At 46.1% G+C, this 24,106-nt stretch overlaps 1 protein-coding gene across 1 annotated transcript in view; it reads left to right on the forward strand.

Moving 5' to 3' along the window:
- Nucleotides 1-24,106, forward strand: part of LOC115325013 (SKI family transcriptional corepressor 1 homolog-B) — a gene marked incomplete at its 5' end in the record, with an annotated part of 53,758 nt that overhangs the window by 14,774 nt on the left and 14,878 nt on the right. The gene's annotated exons all lie outside the window — the stretch shown is intronic.

The following is a 24,106-nucleotide window of genomic DNA, read 5'->3' on the forward strand; positions in this document are numbered from 1 at the left end:
TTAACGCGGAACGTTCTTTGGATACGTATTCGGCATTTAGTGAAGTCCAGATAAAAGCGTGGCCGCGCGAGGCTCGACACTGATTGGTTCACGGGTGGAAGAGGAGGAGTGAGGTGCTCAACGCTGATTGGTTAACGGGGAGGGTATGTGACCAGAGAAGTAGGCGAGGATAGAGCTCGACCACCTGTGAGCACTGAGGGAGAGGACTTTGAGAGTATGGAAGGCTCTGGAAGATGGCCAGGTTTATCAGCCCGATTATTGGTCGTATAGCTTCATTCTAGGAACAACTGTCAAGTGTACACATGGTACGCATTAAAGTATCTGATGAAGAGCGCCGTGAACGTAGGCGTCTGATGTCTGGAAACTCAAAAGTATCGCTAGACGTTTGTGATGCTGGAGCGTTTAGCGTGTGCAACATAATTACCTAGAAATTTGCCATAAATATTTCGAACACCGGAATTATTTCGAGTTCTGCCTTGCAAGCTTTCGCTACACGTCTATCCAAAAGTCAAATAAATCACTTTCACGGCGTGCTTTAAAGCTATCGGAATTGTGGCACGCTGGATTCGTGGTACGCTGAATTGTGTGAACCGGCCTGGCGATCGTGTATCACTACTGCGTGATGCACGTTGAAGACCCCGGCCTGGTGGTGGTACTGCACTGGCCAAATTTCTCATCTACAGCTGAGACACCAGACGCCCACGGAGGCTGACTAACTTCCGGCTGTAGGAAATACACGCAACATAAATATTAACGAAATAAATATTATTATGTGTCGGCGATTGAGGCTGCATGATGTCATGGCAAGTCGGAAACTGATACTGGCAGTCTTATGCTTTCGGGACTTTTTTAAGACAGGAGGTTTTCTGATTACATCTAGAAACAGTTTTTTATCATTTATTTTACCGCAAAGGTATCTAGCCATGCATTGCATGAGGATGAAAGCAAGAAAGTTGGAGAAGTCGTGATATATCGGGTGTTTCTTTTTTTTTTTTTCTTTTAATCTTGCAGATTCTTGCAGATGTGGTTAGTGCAAGTGAGTTATACGCCCAGGGGGGCATTTTGTGGGTGGCTAATCGTTGCGATAAGTCAGCTAATTATTTAAAATTCACTAAATAACTTTTTAATTAGTGAAAATAGAGATATGGTTTCAAATAGAAACTTGCTGAGCGTTATCGAAAACCACTAAATCAGTTATTTTGAGAAAGACTTTCAGCGCGTGAGAAGCGTAGTAGTGAACTAAAGTTACCACTCGTGGAGCAGGTACAAGGCTAGCGGCTGCGGTAAGGCACCCGCGCAATGTTTCCGTCACTTATCTAGCTCGAGCTCTGAATAATTTAACGACTTTAAATAATACAGTGTGAAACACTCAAGATAAATAGATGATCTATTCAGAACTCAGTGCACCAACAAGCGCAACAAAAGCAATTAGTATTTAAAATTCAAAAGTTAATGAGTTAATAACAAGTTAACCACTCAGCTCTTCATGGGAGACTATTCCTGTCCTTTGTGGAAAGGGCCAGTGGGGAAAACAAAAACAAGTTAATTCGTGATTTACTTGGTTCGACTTTGCATGAATTATCGCCCTTACAGATGTGAACCAATCATGTATGAAGTTGTTTGTTATGAAAACAAATTCGCTATAATAAATGTCACAAGAAAACATAAGTGAGCAAGTTTTCGTCGGTTTTCTCAAGAAACTATAAACCCAATTTTCTTCAGACCTGGGACGCTTGTTTGGGGGGAGGACTTGTGGCAGATGTAACATGCAACATTGCTTTGAAAGGCCTTTAATTGTAACGTTCAATATTTTTGCTGTAGATTCCGCATTATGCAGGTATATTCTAGTTTAAGAGGGATGATTGTTTTATATGCAAGAAGATTCGTTCTCTGAAGAGTTGAATAAATGTACCGTTTAAGAAAAAAAAAGAAAAAGCTTCCTACAATGATCACTGGTTGTGCGCTGTATATGCATTTTCCATGACGAATTGTTTGTGAAATTATCTCCTAAGTATTTAAACAAAGTGACACTATAAATTTGTTGCTTTAAAATTTAACAGTTTGAAAAGCTATGTGATCACTCGGGGATTAAGTTTTCTAATACAGCGTGCAGTCATCGGCGTATAGCTTGATGATAGATTCAATGCTTGACGGGAAATCATAAGTATATATTAAAGATAATAAAGGTCCAGGGACACATCGATAGCTGTTATAGGAACTTTCTGGCTGCATTTGCGCTGTCGGCGTTGCTGTAGGCAGAAAACTTTGTTACGTTATCAAATAACGTGACCACATGTAACCAGGCTAGTTTACCTCTCGGCCTAGAGATGGCGGGCGGACCTGGCGTTGCTGGAAGCCATTGCCTTAGAATGTTTATAAAGGAAAGGCCACGTCCCATCACGTCAGTTCTCCTTTGCACTGAAATTCAGCGTGAGCACAAGGGGAGGCCACGCAAAATTAATCTTCCGAAAAGGAGGGGGGGGGGGATACAAGGATCGCCATGTTGGAGCCGGGCGTGAACGCCTGCTGTCACTGACCGACGAACAACGGGCAGGTGGGTGTGCAGAGCACACTGCAGCTCGGGGGCGCAGTGATGTGTAAGTACGTGAACCAAAAGTAGAAATTCTACAAAGACGGAAGCGTGAAAACTTAGAAGAGGAACGCGAACAATAAGTTAGAAGACAAACAAAAACAGGGAAATTCACACGTGAACGACACGCCGAGTCAAATGTAACAGCTCTCGCTGTAGCTTCACATGACGTGGTGAAAAGCTGCGGAAATTTTATAAGTTCGACTGCACTTCGCTTATGTAGCCGTGCAGAGTCAGAAGTATTTTGCCTTAAGCGAGGCGACCTTCTATTAAAAGGCAGATCGAAATTGTTATAATCCTCATTTTTGAGCCTTTTAGCATCTTTTGAATGAGAAACGTTGAAGTAATATCTTCCTTCATAGTTTAGAATTTCAATTTATAAAAAAAAATATTTAATAAAGAAGAACTCGGAATAAAAAATGTAGGACCCTAATAAAAATTTTAAAAAAAATCGCTCCTTGTTCATTTCCATGTTGGCTTCATTCAAAAAAAGATATATATCATAATACAAATGAGCGAGGTGCCCGCATAGGCCTGAAATGACAGAAAAAGTAGAAAAAAATGTGACATCCTTTTGGCTCGTACGGTGATGGTTCCCGTTCAAACTCGAACTCCGGTCGAATCCAATCTCGTGTTTCTCAATCGCTCTCTGCAAAAAAAAAAAAAAAAAAGACAGTGAAAAGCAAATAACATATTTTCTCACTGTAAACGCTGCCCACGCAGGAGCATTCCCGTCAAATATTTATAAAAAGATAACATAAAAATTTCGATACCCAGCGCCTCACTCGTACCCCATTCGCTCCCAAAACTGCCGCTCTCGGCGTCTATAGAGTGCTACATTCCCGGCACGAGGCATCGCTCTAAACCATGACACGTCTTGCACAAACACGAGACACAATCGAGAAAGGGGAAAACCGGACGCAGTGCCGGGAAAGTTTCGGGGGAGGGAGGGGAGGGAGTTCCCGTGAGTGCAGTGTACACAAAGTACAACGCAAATTGAAAATCACCCTTTTCTAAAGGTATCGACGCAAGTAGCTGCGCCGCGAATGAGAGGGGAAAACACTTGGTAGAGCTTTCTGCCTGCCTTCCAGCGTTGCCAGCTGCCGTTCACGATCGTAGAACGAAGGCATACAGAGGCCACGCGCGCACACACGCTTAGAATATACATATACGCCTCTCGCGTGGAAGCAAGCCCGTAGCCGAACGGGGCCGAGGCAGCGGGAGAACCTGGGTTCTCATTGTTGCCGGACCCGCGAGCCCGCGCTCCGATTTTGTGTATCCTTCCGCGCCCGTTTCGGGAAACGGGAATGGGGGAGAGGGGGAGTTGGGAACACATCGTAACTCTTTCAACTCGCTCGTTGCAAGGCCGGGGAACGGATCCTTGAACACTGATTAAAATCGGAAGCCAGTGTGCACAAACAGACATCGTCTCACCTTCTCAGTCACATCCTCTTCGTTCCTCATCTTCTTTCACCCCTTCCTTTTCGGTACCCTTTCCTGTAGTCGTCTGTTTTTTTTTTTATAATTTAACCTTCCCTTCTACCTATGCGCCTTCTCTCTCTCTCTCTGATAGTCCCAGATTGAATGGAGGTTAAAAAATTTAAAAATAAGAAGGCTCGACGCACGCAACGAATGGAGGCACGCGCGCTGCTCTGGAGCGCGCCGCAGTTTCGCGGGGAGGGGAGAGGGCTGTTTTAATTCGATCTTTCACCGTGCCGTTCTCCGTCAACGCGCCCCGGCGCGTGAAATCAGCGCCTGTATTTACAGGCGCTGTTGACATTAGCGCCACCGCTTCTCTTGCCCTCCTTCCAATCGGCCCCGAGGGCAATCCAATGCAGCAGCCGTGATATACCCGTGCCTCTGAAACAAAGAATCACTCCCTCCATTACTCTCTCCCTCTCTCTCTCTCTCCTCTTAGTACTCTAGCGCACACATGCATACGCCCGAATAGAGAAGGCGAGAAGGGAGCTCGCATTCATTAGCGGTGGCGACAAGAGGGCTGCTAGAGTGGAAATTGTGCAACGGTAGAAAACCGGGTTTTTGAAAAGCGCTCCGCTCGGGTGATACTGCGATCAAAGTCTCGGAGTTACGCCCGAAAGCGAGCGACAAAACGATAAGAAAAACAAGAATGAAGTTTCGAAGGTGTCGCTCTATACCGCTTAACGGAACACGGTCGCCGATAGCACGATGCCCTTCGGATATTTCCGGACGCACATAAAGTGACTTAAATAACCGCTCGCGTCGCTAATTCTATTCAGGTGTACGGGCGGTGACGGGGGATTGGCAAACAAGGTGCTTCGCGCGGGCGATGTGACATTATTTTTGGGAGCTGTCTTTTCCTCTAACAGGAGCGCGGGAAGGATCTCATCGGACGCGAGAGCGGAGCTCACCAGGATTCTTCTTTTTTGTTGTTAAAAAGAGAGCGACCTCGTGGGCTCCAGGTCACGCTGCAGAGTGCCGAGCGAGGTAGACACAAGGGATGCGAACCGTGAGACAAGCGAGTTTTGTCACGTCTTCGTTGTATGACCACTAAATAACATAACCGGTGAACTTTCGTTGCTATATGAATCTGTGTGTCTCTGTGTTTTTTATCAATTTTTGTGGTTGATATTTTTTTTTTAATAAGAAACTAAGCGCGTTGGGAGACATACTGAGCGTTTCCAACGCCTGAAAGAGAAGTCCTTAGATATAAACAGAAGCACGCCCTTTGTGCCCTGACTGGAGCAGCAAGCTGTACGGCAGAGAGTCATCGCTCTGCCCTCTGCTAAGAAATTTTACTCGGGCTAAGCTCTCCGTCTTTCCAACATCTCTCCATCACTTTATTTTCTCTTTCTTTCTCCCTCTTTGTCTTCCTCTCTATTGTTAGAGGTACTTGGGGGTCTTCAGCTGTTTAGTATGTCGTGTATGTGGAAACATGGCGTACGACGTCATGCCCTCTGAGCGAAGACGGTTGGGGTGTTTCTAAACTTCCTCTCAGTTGTCCCTTACTGGGGCCGAAGCTTATTGTGTATACTACGTGATGTATTCAGCAAGAACTTGACATCAGAACCCTTTCGTATTTCACGTATAAGGGATGCTGTCTAATTTTGCGTGGTCTTAACGGCCAGGATTTCACCCGACATAGGCGCATTTAGTCATACTATAGCAGTTTTCTTCATCACAGTGTTCTAGTCCTGCATGTAAAGGGTAAACTATACGGTGATCATATATTTATACCAGCTGTATTATGTTCTGAAACTACGTCTTTCGAAAAATTTAACAAAACCTTGCTCAAAATGTTGCCCCCTCTCACAGAAATGCTACCCGGAATCAACTAGTTTGTACTAACTATAATGTCAAGGTTCACAATGTTCCGCAATACTGCGAGAGCACGTACACAACGCGACACTGTTAACTCATACATGTCATTACCGGTTTTTCGATTTTTCTCTTAAAATCGTGCGGTTGCCGTGATAAAAAAAAAAATATTATTTTGCAGAATGTCTCTATTCAGGACAGTAACCCAAGCGGTCAAGGTTTGGGGCTCAAAGTACTCTATTTTAGTAAAATGCCGAAAAGCGCCGATGTTGTGTTCGCGCGAACAACGCGGTGTACCATGGTTGTGCGTCTAATTAAAACAAGCTCGTCTGCAAAAGAGTCATGAACCGTCTGTAAAACAGACATCCACATCGCCGGTGTGAACGTGCCTAGGCGAGAGAAAAAAAACAGCAATGACAGGACCCGAAGCGGCACAGCGAGTTTTCTTCACGTTATGGTCTTACTTTCTTCGGAGCATCTATCAACCTAATTCTCTAAACTCGTATTCACATCAAGAGCCATAGTAAAAAAAGACGTACTTCTTGCAGAGCGTTACTAATTTCTCCTTTCATGCGTCGAATTAAGATGTTTGTAGTTGCATTTTAGATTAGCGCTTTACGCTATTTTATTAAGACGTACACGTTTGAAACTTCCAGAGCATCGTTTCTTCTTTCGACAACCAAATCTTGTAAGAACCACGTCGCACGATGATAATGCATTTAATGGAAAGGTGTAAGCGAGTTGGACTTTGCACAGCGCATGAATAATGCGAGTATGGGGAATTTTCATTGACGGCCTGTGTACGCGAATGTTGAGCCCGTACTGAAGGCGAGCGTCCACAGTTCTTTTGCAACAAACGTTCCAACGTGCATTCCAGTGAATACCCCATATAGTTGCGAAAAGTACACTCTCTGAAAGATCGTCACGCGCCCACTTTCCCGCAAAAAAAAAAAAAAAAAAAATGGTGCGTGTATTTTAATGCAGCTGGAAGTTAGTTTGCCTCAACGGGCGTCTGGTGTCTCAGCTCTAGATGAACAATTTAGCCATCGCGGTGCAGCCGCTGGCCCGTGGTCTTTATCGTGCACCACGGACTAGTGATACACGACCATATGCCGGTACAATGCTTATCCAGATCGAAACGCTCAGGAATTGAAGCCGGCAACACCCCGTGGTGCCTCACACTCAGAGCATACATGGGTAAATTACTTTCAAAATGTAATTTAATTACAATTACAATTACTTAGCTCCCAAAGTAGTTTAACTACAATTACAATTACTACTACGTGAAAGTAGTTCATTACAATTACAAATTACTTTTTAAAAGTAATGCAATTACTTTACAATTACTTATTTGTGAGAGTTACCCACCTTGGGCCATATAACTGTAAACGGGTTATATGGCCGCTGTATAAATGTCACGCATTGTACTTTCTTTTATGAAATTTGTTAGATGGATTATAGAACTTAATATTTTGGAGTAATGAACTCCTGCGTTCTTATATTTTCAAAAAATAAAAAATAAATGGCGACAAAATATACAGGTGCGAGGTGAATCTCCTTAGAGCTTATGCAAATGGTATCCAAGTCAAACCAACAAAAATAAACTTAAAAAATAATACAAGGAAACAAATATGCGACAGTACTGGCATCATAAAACTCACGTAAAAATGGCTAATAAGAGAAACTTGTAAACGACCTCAAACAGTTAAAGAATACGACAACTTACGAAAACATTTCAGCCAGGATGCTTCGCTGCCTCTCCCTGTCTGTGGACTTGTAACATGCCGGAGTTGGGTAACCGTAGCACGCGAACTGTGCTCGCTTCCACAAAACTAGTGTCACAATAGCAGCAACTCTATTCCCAGGGATTCTGGGTTAATTCAGTGCACGGTAACACCCAAAAAGCTCCTGAGATAGATAATAAATTTAGGATCGTCACGTAGCTAATCTTTAGGATAGCAATGATTGTATCGATGTTATGCGTCTCATAAAGAAGACCGATTTGAATTTAGCATGCCAAGAACAACCTCGAAAAATTAATGATACACTGTAAACGACTTTATTTTCGCGAATCGCCTACAATTCGCGAAAATAAGTCCCGCGAGCAATTCCGGTAAAATGTAAACACATTGGAATCTGTATTGCGACCCCACCGCGTTACGAAAATTAGAATCCGCGAATTATTCCAGAACTGCGGCCTCTTGGACGCCTCGATTTCACTGATGAGTTACTTGAGCGTGTTTCAGTTGGAAGATATAGACAAGCCATTAATATTTTATTTATAACTGTAAGTATTATTGAAAGTGACAAAAAAGTTGCCTACCTGCAAATGTTTCCGGAAATTGGAGCTCGCCTTTCGGTTTGTTGAATTTTATTTACAGAGACGGTGCGGAGAGTTTGCACCTCACGATTATATTTTTTACATTGCTGCTAATCTGTTGAAAGAATTTTTCGTAACAAGGCCCTGGCAGCCTTTCCTTTTCCATTGTAGATAAGAATTGCTGGTTCTCAATGCAAAGTAGCACCGCGCGCCTCTGGACGGTTCCACAGGCCAGGACAAGAGGATAACCCGTGGAGGGTCACGATAGAGGTGTAAAAACAAAGTGCAAGCCAAGCCCTCTATATAAAAACAAGCCTTTAACGAACAACAAATGTAAAAACAAGCTCCCTACAGTCTAAAGCCGCGATTTGTAAGTTCTGGAATTTCGTCCAATCAGGCTGACAAACGGCTGAAAGGGTTAGGTAGAGCGAATACTAAATAATGAAGATTTATACAAAACGGTAGACGAGGATTGGGAGAAGGAAGAGCAGTGTAGCAACAACAGTTGGAAGTAAAGCAGGGTGAGTCGTGTTAATGAGACCTGCTGCTTCTTTGGTTCTTCGCCTCGATGTTAGAGTAGCACGACTTACTGTTAGTGGTACCAACATACGAGATAGAGGAGAAGGACGTGAAAAATTCATAATTCATGAACAAAAAGGTCCCCAAACTTGACTGAAGTATTTAAGCGAATATGCTAGCGGCGAAGACGCGTAAGGAGAACCTCGAACCTTCCCGCCTCGACCGGATGATGTGATCGGAGCCAACCAGCTCGACTTCGACCCCCGATGCCCCCGTGTGGGAATGAGAAATAAGAAAGAGCCCTAGAAACAGGAGCAACAGGAAGCGAACGAGACGAAGAGTCAGATTCAACTACGACAGGAAGGAAAACGGACTCGAATGTAGCCCTCATTTATCAAATTATTTCTCAAATTCTTCATTAAATCGTTTTACAGTCTGCAAAATCCTTCATTTCGTTCTATCCCAGCCTCTCTTTCCCTTTCCCTCCTTTTGAGCAGGTTGGGATACACTCTCTCCTCTGTCGCTTTGGCTGTACTGTCGTCTCCGTGGCCAGGGAGGAAAAGCGCCGCCGCCGCAAAATCTGGCAAAAGTAATTATAATTGTGCATGAAATTTAGCAATTACTGACGCTAGAAAGTAATTAAATTACAATTACAATTCCTTTTAGCCAAAAGTAATTATTAAAATTACAAATTACCAGGAAAAGTAATTAAATTACAGTAATTTAATTACTGTAATTAAATTACTACCCAAGTATGACTCAGAGTTGTCCGTTAGAGTGCCTAGATTTGAGAGTATGTCCAACTGCTCGATCGAAGTCACGTGTTTATGAGCCCCGTTTGCAAAACAATTTTCGAGGAAGAGGCGAAGGTATCGATCATGTACGAACGTCTCAAGCATTTCGTCGGCCTCTCCACCTGCTACCCTCTCCACCACGCGACAACGCTCTCATGCGCACGGGGGATTAATCTGCGCACGAGATTATTGCTATTAAATCACAAACGCTCTCGATAATTTCATAGCGAATTCAACTGGTCGTTTTGGAACGCGCCGGGATCGACTTTTCTGGAGCGAGCCTATTTCACTGGGCGATCGGGATCGAGACCGACATGTTTCACTGGTCGTTTTGGATTAGCTCCCGCTCCAGATCTCGATCTGGATCCGAGAAAAGTCGCTCCCACGATTTCTATGGATTCAACCGGAAGCCAGCCGGGCCAGCCCTCGGCGCACACACGTGACTTCCTTTCTCGTGGGGCATCTCGCCTCAGAAGAAGAAGAAGCAGGTCGCGGGCTGGGCTCCTAGATCATCTCGACATCAGAATTCGTAATGGCCGCTTGCTTACCCCTTGGCTCGATAGCCGGTTCGTTTTCCAGGAAGGAGAAGAGAAGGTATTTGCCGCGCTACGGGCATTCCGGCAATCTTTCCTAGAAGCGCCTGAGCCATTCCTGCCGCTCGTGCCGCGATTGCGAAAACGTCTTCGAAACGACCGCGGCGGCTGCGGAAAGGGGATTCCCCGGCAGTTGAATGACGGGAAGGCATCCGCCGATCCCGGAGCAGTGGTCATGTTCTACTGGGGATCTGTAGGTGGCGCGACCCCGTTCGGATCGTGTGCTCCAGTCCGGATCTGGTCAACTGATCCCGGCGCGCTCCAGAACGCAAAAAGTGGAATCCGCCATCAGTTTAGTTATTTATTTAAAGTGAAGCTGAAGAAAACGTTCTTGAAGAAGACGAGTTAGAGGGGAATTCTATACTCTGTTCACCTTTAAGCCGGGGCACGGAGTGAGCCGGGGTCACACTGTTCATACATAATCCAAAAGACAGTCTGCAAACACGAATCACGGCAATATTCGTGGTTCCAATACCGCGTGTCAAGTTTTCTCCTTTAACTCGTAGCGATTCGGCGTTCGAAGCACGGACCTCGGGGTGACTCGGGTTCAAATCCGTATGGAGACTGTTTTTTGTATGATCATAGCCTCCTTTATACTCACAAAGCCTAGGAGTTCAATGGCGGAGCCATAGAGTGCCCGCTCGCAGATTGGGAGCGCGAGGATCTGGTAGCACGGAGCATTTCTCGGAGAACCTGGACGTCAGCGCACAACTTTTGCTGTGGCGAGAACCCGAAACGTGGTTTTCAAACCCGACAAGAAAAGAAGCGGTAGCGCGAAGAACGCGAGGTGCACGAGCGGACATTCCATTGGCTCGGGAGAAGTGTGTTTCGGCGTCTTGCCGCAGCGGGGCGCTCGTCACGTGGCTCTCCTCTCATTCGTTGTCTGCCGCTCTACCTTTTCAATGTCGGCGGCCGCTTCTCGTGGCGATCTGCCAGGCTTTGTCAGTAAAAAGGAGGCTATGGTATGATGTATAGGGAGTATTCACTGGCGGCCATATCCGTGTGCGCTGCTGCTGAGCGTGTGCTGACGGCGAGCTTCCGCAGTACTTTTGGAGCGTGCATTTAGCACCATCAAGGTAGCCGGTCTGAGCATGCTATTAATGTGAGCTCGGGCTGAGCATGCGCTCTTAACATCGCCCTCAAATATGGCGTCCAGTGAATACCTCCTATAAGCAGTGTGACCCCGGCTTAAAGCTGAGACTGTAGCCGCTGTCACAAGCACGAGAACTCGAGGTCGCTGCTTTGAAGCGTTCTTCTGCAGAACGAGCGCTCGCGCTAGAAATGCATGTGTCTCAAAGCAAGGAGCGCGGGCTAGCTCGCGCTTGCAGTCTCCGCTTAAGGGTGAGCGGAGTATAAAGTATTTTTATCCCGTGAATGTGAATGTACGTTCCTTTTCCACGAAGATATAGCGGAACACCAGAAAACACGAAAAACCACCGATCAGTCGTTACGTCATACCCATGTCTTTCTGCCGCCAAGCGCGTGCCACTCGTGTGGGCAGTGCGTGCAATTGTAAGCTTGCCAGGTATACACCTTTTCCGCAAGGGCCCAGCCATCTTAAATGTCGTCACTTCTGGTATGCGGCAAAACATCGTTTTGACCTCTTCACGCCGCTAGAAAATGTTTACGATAAATGCCTGATTGTACCACAGTTTTGTTTTGCCTCACCTATAATTTCTGCCATATTCCGGGTTGAAAGGTTTTATTATTTTTTCGTCCTGCCTGCCAGATACGGAACCTATGTGACTGAGAACAACAGGAAACAGAAAACGTCTATTGGCAACGTGGGCGATCGAAAGCGTCGCTGTGGTCGGCCTTGCAGGATTGGCCGAGTGCTGACTATGACGTCAGCAAAGGTTTTCTCATCGACAAAAAAAAAAGAGAAATGTAAGAACTTCAATTATGACGGTGCTGGCAGTGTTGCTTTGAGAGCGCAATGATTTCAAGCTTCCACCATGCTCATTGCAAACACCGTCGAATTTGCTGTCCGCAAGGTAATGACGTCACGAGAGGGAACCATAGGAGGGCGCCACCAAAACATCTCGCCGCTCGCTGGACGGCATATTTGTGGGTACTGTTTAGAACGCATGCTCAGAACGAGCTCACATTAATAGGCTGCTAAGACCGACAATCTTGATGGTGTGGAATGCACGTTGCAAAAGAACTGTGGAAGCTCGCCATCACTACGCGCTCACCAGTCGCCCACACAGCTATGGCCGCCAAAGAATATTTCCTATATTCCCCCGCACTAACGCCAATCGTGACGGTTTTGTTCTTTTAGAGCACAGCTCTTAGGCGCCCGTTTCGGGCTTAAGCGATGTTGGCGTCGCCGTCGCCGTCGGCGTAACCGCGCGATGCATTATGGGTAAATTTTCCCGAAGGAACCCGAGGTCCTCCCGAAGTACCTCGGGTTCCTTCGGTAGGACTTCGGGGGAACCTCGGGTTCCTTCGGGAGGACCTCGGGTACCTTCGGTGACCTCAGGGAGGGGGGTCACGTGACCCCCCCCCCGAGGTCACATGACCTCCCCCCCCCCACCCGAGGTCACGTGACTCCTTCCCCCACCCCCAGAACACGTGACCCTCAATACCCTTCCCTCCTCCTCCTCAAGAGCTGCGCTCTAATTCGGCATTACAGGGAGTTGTAAACGGCTTTCATTTTTTTTTTAAATAGAAAGGGTGATAGCTTTGGCACGCGCTGAAGATGCGCGAGAGCGGAGACTTCGAAAACTGGATATGACGTCACACTCCAAAAGGAGTTGCTTTAGCGGTACTTTGAGAATACAGAAACTCTATGTACAGGAACTCTATGTCAAACTAGGGTTCCTGTATAGGCTCCCTACGGGAGCCAGAGTTGCGCGTTCATGCATGGCATGTGGATACAGCTCCTCACGTGACTGAATTCGGCGAATAGCAGCGCCGCGCGTTCGAGGCGCGCGGCGCGCTCAAAACCCGGGAAACGTACGCCGGGGCGCTTGCAACGTCTACTTTGCTGCACGACACTTGATACGGCTCCTCACCTGATCGGATCTCGGCGAATAGCGGCGAGGGCGGCACGCGGCACGTGGAATCAAACGCGCAACTCTGGCTCCCGTAGGGAGCCTATACAGGAACTCTAGTTATGGCTAGAGTGCCTTCATACACACGCGCGCTTTTGCTTGAGTGGTGACATCTCAGCCATTTTTCCGCCCAATCGTTTGTTTATGCATTTTGAAGTGCGCGCAATCCGGTGTCACTCAGCTCGAGCGCGTAGCTTTGGCTGATGCATAGACGCCATCTTACCGCCCAAGTCACGCACCGAGTGCGCGAGAGCGTCACGCGCTGGCACATTCAGGGCAACAGTGGATGTCTTCACCCTGAGACAGACAGACATCTAGGCACCCTAGTTATGGCTAGAGTTCCTGTATAGGCTCCCTACAGCAGAGCCGTATATGTAGAAAGTTTGGTCAATGGGAGGCGCGGGCAGAGCCAGGGCGTGCGACAGACTCGGAAAGAGGGCTTGGCATGCTCTCTTGACCAACCAGAAGCCGAAAAGAATCCCCTAGCAGTGGTAGCGAGAAACAATTCTGAGCCGATCGATCATCGAAGGTCTATGTTCGTATATGGTTTTAGTAAGTACGTAAGAGTGAATTGTAGTAACTCTTTGTGGTTGAAAATAGGGTGCACGTGTTGTTTCATCATGATCATGCAGAAAGATGTAAGAAACGAATGCGCCTCTCAACTCTGTTTTGCGCGGACAGAGTGTGACCGCTCTGACGGCAGATTCCCGGCGCTCGGCGTTTGGCGTAAGGATTATGTCGATCTTTCTGCTAGTCGCACTCTTCCTCCATCATTTCAGATAAGTGTGATTGAAACATCACGTGTACCATATTTTCAGCCATCGAGAGTTACTCCAATGCAGTTATCAGGTTTGTTTCTTGCGACCACCGCCAGGGTATTATTTCCGGCTTCTGGTTGGTCACATTCAAATTTCTGAAGACGCCCTGGAACACGCCCAGCCCGCTTTCGGCCAATGGCGCCACCTCATTTGTCTCCTATACTTCCCAACGAATGGCCAAACTCTCTACATATACGGCTCTGCACTACAGGAGCCAGAGTTCCGCGTTCATCCCCATAGCACCGTTTCCTGCCCGGTAACATGTTGATCCTGCTCCTCACGTGACTGAATTCGGCGAATAGCGGCTCCTCGCGTTCGAGGCGCGCGGCGCGTTTAAAAACAGGGGCAGATATGCCGGGGCGCTTGTAAGGTCTACTTTCCTGCACGGCATTAAATCCTACTCCTCACGTGATAGGATCTCGGCGAATAGCGGCACGGCGGCACGCGGAAAACAGACGCGCAATTCTGGCTCCCGTAGGAAGCCTATACAGGAACTCTAGTTATGGCAGAGTTCCTCTATGCGGAGGGCAAGTTCGTCTGCTTCTTGCGCAGGGGGTAGCGGTGACGCCAGAACGCCGAGCTCTGATTGGCTGATCGCGACCCCCTATCTGAGCGTCGTCTGCTCCTTTGCAATGTCGTCTGCTCGCAACGTTGTCTGCGTCTGTCTTACCTTTCCTGCGACTTTCGGAAGTGCAGGCGACGATCTTACGCCAAAAATGTGCGTAAGACATAACTTAAGAACAAATACGTATTCACGAAACGAAATTTTTGTAAGTTTTGCGCAGGTTACTACGAAATCCTACGACAGCTCCGAAGCTGTCTTACGCACTTCTTACGATCAAATCAGCATGGCCGACAGCGCCGCGGTCGCGACGACCCACGGACGTTTATTTTTCTACGTGCGCTTCTCGCGCGTCCCGACTTCAAGCAGCAAGAAAAAAGTAAAAAGTACTTGAAACAGACCACGACGAACAAGAACGCTGGATCCACAGACACCCGGGAAAAGCACCTGCGGCCACGATTCCACCGAACGCGACCAAGCGAGCACGGCAGTTAGGCCTAGCAGGCACTCCGCGACTCGGCGACCGTCTGCCCACGACCGGCTGGTGTGCTGAATGGAATATGCCCGCGCGACCCTTGTGAACCCTTCCCGTATTATACCTTGATCGCTGACCTCAGTTTTAGATTAAGAGGTCAATTTCTTCCTCTTGTTATCTCCTTGTTTCCCGAGGCAACGGTGACTCTCGCCGGTGAAAAAGCGGTGAATCTCCGACAGACGCAGGAAAGGTAAAGCAGCCATCGCTTTGACTAGCAGACGTAAAGCAGACGACGTTAACTGCGCCAACCCGCCGAAGCCGTTAAAGAATGAGGGGTCTCGCCGCACACGAACGGGAGGGAAAAAGTATTTGGGAGGGAACTTGCGGACACTGACACGCTCACTCTCGGTTGTTAGCAAACAAACCTCGGGACACCTCGCCTGTGAGTCCATTGACTTCCCTCCTTGATGTGCATCTGCTAGTTGTTAGAGAAAAACAACGTACCGCTCGAGTTATTTCGGCTGCCCTCTCTGAAAGGCGAAGTCGAGCTCGCTCGTAAAGACGCAGGCGATGTTGCGAGCAGACGACGTTGCAAAGGAGCAGACGACGCTGAGATGGGGGGTCGCGATCAGCCAATCAGGGCTCGGCGTTCTGACGTCACCGGTACTTCCTTTCTCATGCGCAGAAGACGAAAATGAACCCACTTGCGAGGCGTATAGGCTTTCTACGGGAGCCCGAGTTGCGCGTCTGTCTTCAGCGTGCCGCCGCGCCGCTATTCGCCGAGATCGATCACGTGAGGAGCCAAAAAACCAGCGCCGTGCAGGAAAGCCATCGATGCGGTCATTTCGTCGAGGTTGCACGTACCCCGGCGTATGCTCACCTGCTTTTGCCTCCTTCTCCTCCTCTCCTTTCCCCCATGCGCGGCTGCGCGCGAGGCGCCGCTGTTCGTCGAATTCGGTCACGTGACGAGCAAAAAAATCCAGGACCATGCAGAAAAGCCGGCGCTATGGGAACGACTGCTGAGCGCGTGCTGACCGCGAGCTTCCACATTTCTTTAACAACGTGCATTCCGCGCCATCAATGGACAAGGGGCAGTGGGACTTCATCGAAAGATGTCTCCAGAAATGGTGTATGTGAAGTGTTAGCGTATAATATTATAACAAGCAGGCTGCTCATAGTCTAACGAAAAAACAGCCGGCGTGTCGTCGCCCGTTGAGGCAGACCAAATTCTAGGCTGTATAAACATACACACAGCCCAATTCTTTTGGGCTAACGCACACCAGCTCGAAGCACGTTAAACGAAAGCTCGCGCTGCAGAACCCAGGGATCCTGGGTTCAATCCCCACCCCTTCCCGTTTCGATCTGGATGAGCATTGTACCAGCGTGCGGTCGTGTGCCATTATACTGCGTGACGCGCTTTAAACACCCCAGGCTAGCGGTTGTACCGCACCAGCTAAATTGCTCATCTATGGCTAAGACACCAGACGCCCACTAAGGCAGACTAACTTCCGGCTGTATAAAAATACACACGCCATTTTTTTTTTTATTTAAGCGGCGGGCCGTAGCGAAGCAGCAGGGCAAAGTTTCCGTTGTACTGCGCATCAATATTTCGACCTCACTCGTACGTTCTACACAATATATCCGCGAAAAGAAGGCTATATTTTGGGGGGGGCCTAGGTTCCGGGGATTCCGTGCGGCGTGTACTATATCGAAGGAGAAACATTAAACCTCGTTTCGTGCTCGAAGAGTCCGAACCTCGGCCAGGGCAACGCCTACCAGAGAGCGCGGCTGCCCCGCGGCGGCGAGGAAGCGACGGACGCTGGTGTGCGACGCGGTCATTCCGAGCCCTTCGTTAACTATGCATGGCTCCGTTCCGCGCTGCCGGGCTCGCAAAATAAGGCCCCGGCCCGCCCTCCGTTCGCGTCGAGGGTTTATAGTCACAGGGACCTTTTCTCACGCACATCCCGTCGTATTTGCGCTCCAGTTTTTTTTTTTTTTTTTCGTTGGAAGGAAAAAGGGGGGGGGGGGGGGGGGGTTGCTGCGCGCGCATGTGTTTAGTAGTGTGTGAAAACGCGAGCGCTCTTGGTTTTATTTATCGCTAACAGAAATGCAAATAAGGCACTGGTTGCCACTTCGTTGTGGTCGGAAAATGACTCCTTTATGTAGAACCCGTTCCTCGTTATCTAAAGTAAGGCTTTACGGAAAAATACTCTCTTAGAAACGTGAAAAAAAAAAAACACCGAAAAACCTCCGGCGTAAACGATTTGGTGTAAATTGCGAGGCGATTTTCGGAACTATATTCCGTTTCACACTAAGTCCGAGTGCACATCCGAGGCACCGCAAAAATCGGTTTCTTAAACTATCGTTTTACGATTTTGTGCAGCGTTGCCCACATGTTGTGCACTTTTTCTATAACATTTGCAAAGAGCAAACTTCCCTGAGGAAAAAGTAAGGGAAAAAAAAAAGGCTTAACTCTTATGGAAACGCAGCAAAGTAACCGGTCTTCAAAGAGTAGGGCGCCCTATTATTTGAAGACCGGTGGCTTCGCTGCGTTCCCATAGGAGTTAAGCCTCTTTTTTTTTTCCTTATGTAAGTTCGCTCTTTGCAAATTTTATAGTAAAAATGCACCACCACGCTGCACAAAATCGTAGCGCGATATATTAAGAGGCCGAGTCTTGCGGTCGATTTAAAGAGCCTAGACGCTATTTAACACACCCGGTATTGATGTGTTTTCGATCATCGACTAATCCAATCGCGCACAAAAAAAATGTGCAGGATGGCGCCGCAAGCACACTTTTGTCTAGTTGCAATTTACGCTAGACCTCGTTTTCAGGTACTTCTGTACAAGAGACACATTTTGGGTATACTTACAGCTTGTACTTTAGAAATGCGAGCACTCTTCGTCCCTGGACTCGTAAACAGGACAAGCATCCACGTGGTATGATGCCGAATCTATGGCGTGCCAACGTCCTTCAGCCAAGCGCTTCGGAGTTGCCACACAAAGATGCGTTTGTTGTGCACCGGACGTTGTTAGGACTCGGCAGTCTTTATTACCCGGAGCGATTCAACACGAGCGCCAACCCTGAATGTGGTTCGAGTCACGGATTGTATCGGAGCTCGAGCCCAACGCTAACGCACGGCTCGTTTCCAATTCCCGAACCGCCGCGGGTTCACTCTGGCATGATACCCACGAGGATGCCACCAACCTTTTACGTAACGACCACGTAGTTTCCCCATAGTTCGCTTCTATTTTTATAATTACAGCTCTGCCAAATCGACATTTCCAGAGCCTTCAAAATCCATCAAATTGGCGTTAAATGCGATACAGCCACGCCTCACCTAGGTGGGAATGCCATTCGCACCAAATGACATTTAAGACAAAGAAAGTTCGCCTAACTCCCGCTGCTCTCCCAGATATCTCACTTTTGCAGTATGCGTGCACCAAACGTAGCGTCGCATAAAATGATTTGTTTAGAATAAAACAAAGTGTAAGCCCGTACCAAATTGTAAGCCATACAGTCATTACTGGGCATCCTACATTAGAGGGAAAGCAACCATGCGATGATGTTAAGTCCCATTGTTGCATTTAAAAAGCCCGGTAACTTTTTTGTCAAGAAACCGGGTACCTATGGGCAGAGTTAGTTGCCTTACTCATTTTGTTTATAACAGTCTTTAGACTTCGGGGTCCCACTCCTACTGTGTGCGGGGACACAGGAGAATCCCGTAGGTTTGTTCGCTAAACAAATAGCACGTTCATTTAGCGAACACGATTCCATTGTTAAGAGGGACAAGCGCAGCTTGCCGAATATCTTGCCGTGCACACATTGTTAATGCGTTCTACGGGTACGATCCGGCTAGCGCACACCAGCTCGGAGCACGTGGAGCGAAAGCTCGCGCTGCAGAACCCAGGGATCCTAGATTTAATCCCCACCCCTGCCCGTTTCAATCTGAATGAGCATCGCACCGGCGTGCGGTCGCGCATCACTACTGCGTGATGCAGTAATAATAATAATAATATAATAATATCTTTATTATCTTTGAAAAAATAGTAAGCATGCTGGCCCACGTATGTGGGCCCGGACAGCCAACAAAATACCGTAACACATTGAACACATGAGAAACAAAACAAACAAACAACAATAATGTAGAAATTTGGGAAATGAATACGCACAAAGTAATTATATAATTATCATTGCGCGAGCGTGAGGCACCATTCTTTTACATTCCGTTCTACCGCACGAAATGATGATAAGTTAAGCAAAGACTCTGGCAAACTGTTGAACATCGAAGGGACATAGTGTCGTTTTAACTTTTTTCCATAATTTGTTTCTATCTTAGGGACCTTGAACCCAGAGCCGTTTATACTGAGAGAGTTTGGCCTTCTTAAGGAGATTTTGGCAGTCTGACAACCACAGCAGCGTAGTCTGACAACCGGGGGATGACTACTTCCGTCCGCCATATTGTGGATCTGACTCATAGGAACTCTACGCGATTTCACAGGAATGAACAAGACAAATAAGTAACGCCATATTGTGTTATCGCGAAATCCGCTGGTTCTAGCGGCCAACAAGCTCCGCCCATCGGCCAAACTCTCTCAGTATAAACGGCTCTGCTTGAACCTATCTGTACGCCACAAGTTTCTTTTTTTTTACCTCTAGTTTAAAAGTTCTACTATAATAATTACTTGTTTTTATCACATATTTATGAAACTGATTAAATGACAATACTTCTAACGCGCGCGTTTTTTCTTCAATGTCTAGTTTATCGAACACTGACCCGTAAGAAATATTGTTTACACTATATTTTATGATTCTATCAATTCCCTGTTTTTTCTACTCGGAACAATTCCCATATATCGTAATTCCATACCGTATAACTGATTCTCCTAGAGATCTGAAAATAATTATCCTCAAGTTTACAGAACATGCACCTTTTAGCTTGTAAAGATACGCCATACCACCCGCATTCTCATAATAATATATTCAATTTGTTGGTTCCAAAGGAGATGTTGTTCAAATATTAACCCCAAATATTTAACCGAGGAGTCATAAGGTAATGGTCTACACGTGCAAATGTGTTGAGCATGATCATGAAGGTGAAGATATATGTTTGGTACTAGAGTAATTTGTTCATTAGGATCACGAAAACAGACTAATTTAGTTTTATTGACGTTCACAGAAATGCGTTTACTTGAGAACCAGTTAACTAATACATCTATATCGCTTTGAAGCAGCGGAACCGCCTGGTTATAGTTGTCATGCTGTAGTAACAGAACAGTATCATCCGCGTACTGAAACATTCTAGATCGTAGCTGTAATAACCCTAGATCATTCACATATATATTAAACAATAAGGGACCTAGTGTGCTCTCCTGTGGCACGCCGCAATTGACTCTGAGTTTTGTACTAGTGCTGCTTCCAATTTTAACCTTCTGAAACCTGTTTGTAAAGTAGTCAGTGAAGAATTTCTGAAACGGGCCCCTGAAACCATGCTTATTGAGTTTTGATAGGAGGAGTGCGTGATCAATTGTATCAAATACCTTGGACAAGTCCAAAAACAAGGCAAGGGCTACTTTATTATTTTCAAGCGTTTCATTAACACAGTGCGAGAAAACTTCACATAACGAAATAGTGTTCCTTTGTTGCCTGAAACCGTATTGCCCGTCGTTCAATAACAAAAATCTCTCACAGGAGCCATTCATACATATTTGTACTCATTTTTCGAGAATGTGAGCTATTGTTGGTAATATTGATATCGGTCTATAGTTTTCTAATTCTTTCTTACTACCCTTTTTGTATAGCAGTCTCAATATTGACAATTTTAGTCCTTCCGGTATTTTTCCTGTTGTCAGGCATCCGTTAGTTATAGCGAGGAGGACCAGCTTTAGACTTGAAAAATTGTAGCGCAAATCCCTAATGCGAATTTGGTCTATTCCAGGCACTTTCGCTATTGACATTGAATTAATAATGTTCATGATATCGTACTCATTTATTTCTGGTAGATGTGCTGAATTTACGCAGTCAGTTTGGTCAGCCGGTTCATCATTTACATGCACCGCTATCTTTTGCCTTAGGGCTTGTACTGTACTAATGAAACTGTTGAAAGATCCGGCTAATTCCGTGTAGTTATCCAATGCTGGAAAATTCTTTCTAATAGGATCGTCAGTGTTAGTTTTCCTTTTCCTGCCCATCAACTCATTCACGAGGTCCCATGTTTTCCTTGGGTTTTTTGCAGAACTAAATTTGCTAGTATAATGATTTCTTTTGGCCAATCTAATTTTAGCAGTTAACTTATTTCTTAGCACACGATATTCGGTTTTTGAAGTGGTATTACCCGGATTTTGTTTACATCTATGCCATAACCTGTCTTTCAAATGGGATAGTTCTAAAATCTCTTCCTAAATCCAGACATTTTCGTGTTTTCTTTGCTTCAATTTTACATTTTTGACATATATTTTATTCATCTCTTTAAATTTATCAACGAGTAAGTCGTAAGCGGTAACATGGTCATGTACTAATAATGAATTCCAGTCGTACATACAGAGTGATGCAGGTTAAGGACCCCAGGCTAGCGGTTGTACCGCACTGGCTAAATTTCTCATCTATAGCTGGGAGACAGGTCGCCCGTTGAGGCAGACTAAACTCTAGGCTGTATAAACATACGCATGTTTTACAGGTACCACTTGTTTTGAACATGATTCGTCTAACACGGTTAAGTTGCGTTCTGAATTCGCGCGACGTAAAGAGATTGTGTCACACACGAAACAAATTGCATGTAACTGGACCACAGAACCCATTACATGATGTTGTTTTTGTTTTTTATAACATTTACTAAATTTGTTTTGTAATCACTGCGTTAGTTTTACGAGTACATTTGATTCGATTGCAGGGCCCACCGATCGGACCATTCAAAATGGCACAATTTTTTTCAAAAAATATGTGACGTCGTTAGCCCACCCTCAACCGATGGTTAAACAATTTACGCACAGTGCATGCGGCTTGATCCTGCGTTTGTTTTTGTGCGCGATTAGTTTAGAGACGGTGATAGAAATTACACAAAAGCGACTAGCTCCATGACGGTGCACTTTTAGCGCTGTTTGATTGGCTTCGCAGAATCGTAGCGCTGGCTGTGGTCCGACTTAATAGAGAGTTTTAGGGAACCGTGTTTGCACACTCGATACGGTACGATGGGCCCTCCGGTTCGAACTGCGCATGCGCTATCGCAGAAGACTCGGATATGCGTAGTCCGTACCGGAGGGCCCATCGTACCATATCGGATGTGCAAACACAGTTCCCTAAAATTCTCTAATGAGACGCAGAATATAGCAGCCCTCGTGTCTCTTCGTTTCTTTCGGAGCATGTACATGAGCATCTCTTCTCTCGAGCTCCTAACGTTTCGTGCGTTATAAAGGTATCCCTTTTCCAACGAAGTGACGAAAGGGTGGGTCACCGTGGTCTTGTGACGTCAAAGGTCTGTCAGAGCTGTCCGGTCACAATATGCAAGTAATGAACCCCAGACGAAACTACGTTTACAAATGTTAAAGCCCTAAAGATAGTGAAACTTTCTGTGTATATATTATTGTAGTTTATGAAAATGTAATATAAAGAATAATCCAACTTGGGTGCTTGTAGTGGCATGACCCCCCTTAATACAAGACATAAAAATTATACGACCTTGATCACGCTGACAGAGACTGACGAGCACAGAATGCGTGACAGGCCTTAGAAGAGAAGGGCGTCTGAACGGTGCCGCCTACCAAAGATTCGCTCTCATTTCTGACACACGCCGTGAGATGGCGCCGCCGCGAAACCTTGCGACCGCGCCTTCACGCGCCCCGCGAACAATTTCGCTCTTGCATGCTGCGACTACCGGCCCTAGATTGTTCAGTCGGCAAAGCACTTGGCTCGCAATATGAAGTTGGTGAATTCAAATCCTACTGGGGGACTCGAGTCTTCCAATATGGTTCCCTATAAGCGTGACGTTTTTCGGTGGTGTTTGTTTTGTTACAGCCGTCCGCTACAGTCGCCTGTTCTACCCGAACGTTACATAACTTTTTAACAATCGGCTGATAAAACATTCCGTGTTTTAAGAAGGAAGGTTTATCAAAAACTGTCTTGTAATTTTGTAAGCTGAAGTTAACTTATGCGTACCCTTCGCTTTTTTTTTTTACTTAAAATGTCCACGCGCCTTTAAAAACAAACGCAAAACAAAAATAAATAAATTAAATAAACGTTACCGAACGCAAATCTATGCGTATTCTGCGAAGGATACTCCACAGCGCATATGGTTTGAGTGTGGCAAAGCCAACCGCCTCGGGCTATAAGAACCGCGTTTTTCATCGTAAGGCGCCCTCGCATCCTCGCTTTTCCTTTTAAAGTTATCGGAGGATCAGCTTTCCGCTTCACAAGCAGGTAAACTGTATATTTTAATATTCCATCTGCATTTCTTTTTAATATTTCATCGAAGGTTCTGGGTGTGCAAACGAATAAAAAATATGTAGTCGTGAAGAGGTATAAAGAAGCCATCATTCATCGCACGCGCGTATCTGTGAAAAGCCGCAAATTTAAATATCTCTTCAGAGCGCCTCAGGCTCAACCGATGTCTGTAGGAAAATTTTCGACGCTATACATTCACGGGTTATTTTAGCAAGATACCAAGCTGAGCGAATGAAATAAATAGGCACCGTTAGTACTTGACGATATCGTCTAGAAATATACTTCCATCAATGTGCGGCGACTCAGCGTAACTCGGCGTGTCTCCTTTTGATTCGGCTTTATACTGAGATTATTTATTTGCTCCATATCTCTAAAGAAATTGTATTTTTTTTTATGAAAACATTTCTGTAGGTAAGGCAGCTCATATAGTGCCACCACGAGACATTACATAGAGTCTTATTCATTGAAAAGCCCCGAGCTTGTGCTTACGCTTTTAGATTCCTTTTTAAAGTCACTAGTCTTCTGAAAATTCAAAACTTGAAAGTTATTTTCCGCTATTGAGTGTACCGTAAATGATTCGCGAATGCGCCAGTTTATTCGCATAAATTTAAATTCTATTTTAGGCGATGGACGGTTAAAGCGGGCGA

This window comes from Ixodes scapularis, unplaced genomic scaffold, assembly GCF_016920785.2.
Source record: "Ixodes scapularis isolate PalLabHiFi unplaced genomic scaffold, ASM1692078v2 PGA_scaffold1__304_contigs__length_218370807, whole genome shotgun sequence".
Classification (NCBI taxonomy): Eukaryota; Metazoa; Arthropoda; class Arachnida; order Ixodida; family Ixodidae; genus Ixodes; species Ixodes scapularis.